At 41.3% G+C, this 2338-nt stretch overlaps 1 protein-coding gene and 1 long non-coding RNA gene across 3 annotated transcripts in view; one reads left to right on the top strand and one right to left on the bottom strand.

Annotated features, from left to right (window-relative positions):
* Positions 1–2338, top strand: part of LOC106877393 (abl interactor 2) — a 57569-nt gene that overhangs the window by 15572 nt on the left and 39659 nt on the right. The window lies entirely within an intron of this gene.
* LOC128249673 (uncharacterized) overlaps positions 1–2338 on the bottom strand; it is a 9119-nt gene that overhangs the window by 5871 nt on the left and 910 nt on the right. The window lies entirely within an intron of this gene.

Below are 2338 nucleotides of genomic sequence, written 5' to 3' on the forward strand. Positions count from 1 at the left end.
CGGCCAGACGTGAAAGGATATGTGTATATTGAACGCTGTGAAACAACGAACTGCATATATACATATATATATATGTACATACCTACATCTACCTGTATATATAGATGCATATCTGGGTACAGGACATTGCAAACAAAACGTAGACAAAAAAAATAATAAACGGAGTACAGAAAACCTACAGGCCACATAGAGAACATTTCCTTCATCAGCTGCCACCATTCTAACACTGGCGTTTCGAAGAGTTAGGGCAGGACGCATCGTTAAAATGGCTCTTCCCACGGACCACAAATTAAATTTGTGCCATGGAGGAATGTAGTGGCGGACAGAAAACAAGACAGGAAAACAAACAAGAAAGGCTATACGGCCAGACGTGAAAGGATATGTGTATATTGAACGCTGTGAAACAACGAACTGCATATATACATATATATATATGTACATACCTACATATATAAGTGTATACATACATGCATATATGGGTACAAGACATAAAAAAAAGCGTAGACAAAATGAAAAACAAGAACATAGAAAACGAACTTTTTTCGAACAACGAAAGAAACAGAGAAACGAGAAAGGCAACGTAAAGAACACTTCCTTCCTCAGTTGTTCCCTGTTTTATCTACTTCGCGTTTCGATCCATTTATAAACACGTATATAGAAATAAATAATTATCCAAGATAGATAATCTGTACCCTTAAACAGCACTTGTGGACCAGCGACTCGGGGTTAAATATCAAATGCAGGTGGCTTTGACATGAGGACTGTGTAGGTCAGTGAGATACTTAAGTAAACATTAAGAACTCTGTGTATGTGTGTATGTATAATACTACTAGTAGTAGTGGTAGTAGTGGTGGTGGTGGTAGTTGTATGATTACAGAAGGTGAGGGGAAAGCGGTTGTGTGATTGTAGTAATAGGTTGGTCTGTGTGTGTGGGTTTTGTGGCTGCAGCGACAGCGGCGGCGGCGGTGGTTGTGGGGGTGTTGAGGCGGCAGTGGTGAAGCTGGTGGTAGTGGTGGCGACAAGAGTAAGGATCTATTCAATCTCAATCACAGATTTTAAAACTAATTTTGAATTGTTGAGGCAGCGGTGGTGGCGGTGGTGGCGTTAGTGTTAGTAGTAATAGTTGCAGTGGTAATAGTTGTAGTAGTAGTGGTAGCGGTAGTTGTAGATGTAGTAGTGGTAGAAATGGTGAAGGTGGTAGTAGTAGTAGTGGTAGTAGTGATAGTTGTAGAGGTAGTAGTGGTAGAAATGGTGGAGGTGGTAGTAGTAGTAGTAGTGATAGTTGTAGAGGTAGTAGTGGTTGTGATTTCGGCAGTAATACAATGATTATTATAATGTCGTTAATGTTGTTTAACCCTCAATGTCATCTCTGATTGAGCTGACAAATATTAAGATAAAAAGCGTTTCAGTCATGACCATTCCACGGACCTTTTGCGGAGTATTACATATATTGTAGGACTGCATTATCCAGTATCTGTCCATTCGAAGACAGTAGACAAAATATGATTTGAGAGAAATTTGACTGTTATTTTTAGCCAGTCTAACGCCCACATTCAGCGCCACTTGTTGAATAGCTAGTGGAAGAGGTGGTGGTAATAGAGGTTGTGTGCAATGTGAGCCATAAAGTAGTTCAAAGTGTGGTGCTGGTTCGGGTTAGGTGGCTGGTACAACTGAAAACATAAAACTTTATATAGTAAAGTATTAGGGTGAAGGTCTCTCTTTCTCTGTAGTTCATCCTCTTCCTTCACCTCCTCTTACCTACTAGCAGCAAGAGAGCCAATGTGATTTTTCGGTCTGTTAGAAATAACAGCAATCCATTAGGCAGCTTTAATCCTCGAGTCTGGTTAACCTTTGACCAATGGCATTCTATCCGTGACCGACTCGTCTTATATCCGGAGTGTATAACCTAGGACTGCATTTAACTAAGTGCCCTTCTTTGTTTAAAAGGGTAAGGTGTGGTGTTAGGAACTTTAGTTGTTATTTAAGCAGGTTGAGCGACCAGTTAGAGGCCCCTGTGTTTTGGTGTTGTTGGTGGTGGTTGCGGTGGTAGTGTTAGTGTTGGTAATAGTGTTGGTGGTGATTGCGGTGGTAGTGGCGTTGCTAGTGGTGTTAATGGTGCTAGTATTGTTGATCGTGATATCGATGCTGTAGTTGAGAATCGTATTGTTATTGTTGTTATTGGGTGGTGGTGGTAGTGATGCTGGTTGTGGTAAGCGCTCTCTTGGTGTTTTGTTTGACGACTTTACGTTCAGGGTTCAAAGCTCAGCAAAAGCGACTTTTGTATTCGTCCTATCGGGTGGGTTGGGGGTGGGGTTCAAAACGCACGCACACACACACA

Source organism: Octopus bimaculoides, chromosome 17 (genome assembly GCF_001194135.2).
Source record: "Octopus bimaculoides isolate UCB-OBI-ISO-001 chromosome 17, ASM119413v2, whole genome shotgun sequence".
NCBI classification, from domain to species: domain Eukaryota; kingdom Metazoa; phylum Mollusca; class Cephalopoda; order Octopoda; family Octopodidae; genus Octopus; species Octopus bimaculoides.